The following is a 522-nucleotide window of genomic DNA, read 5'->3' as shown; positions in this document are numbered from 1 at the left end:
CGTGGGAATCGTATACTTACCTCTTTCCTGAAGAAACGAAAGTAGGAGTCGATCCGGGGCCTGTTTAATCACCTAGGACTGAAGTTATAGTCCCTCTACACGTATCCACACCGATGGGAAGGATTCCAAATGCTTTTGGAACCGATCTGCTAGGATCTGTGAAGTATATCAAGTGGGATCTAATCCCGGAAGCTAAAACTATTAAAGAAACGATTTCTTCTGAGTTTTTGCTATGTCTTTGGGTTCTGAAAGTGAGTTCTACTCTTAGGACGACGTCCAACACCTCCTTATAAGTTAGAAACCCTAATCCTTGTGAAAGAGACTTTTTCCGAGTATTGACTCGGTCCGAGTCAGAACTTTGACTCGGTCGAGTCAGAACTCTGACTCGGTCGAGTCAGAACGAACCAGCCCAAGCCCATTGTCAACTCTTGACTCGTCCCATTTAGTATTGACTCGGTCCGAGTCAAAACTTTGACTCGACCGAGTCAAAACATCAGCCAAGCCCAAAACACTTTCTGGGCT

Source organism: Tarenaya hassleriana, unplaced genomic scaffold (assembly GCF_000463585.1).
Source record: "Tarenaya hassleriana unplaced genomic scaffold, ASM46358v1 Cleome528, whole genome shotgun sequence".
NCBI lineage: Eukaryota > Viridiplantae > Streptophyta > Magnoliopsida > Brassicales > Cleomaceae > Tarenaya > Tarenaya hassleriana.
The sequence above is the reverse complement of the archived record's forward strand: the minus strand, read 5'-3'. Positions refer to the sequence as shown.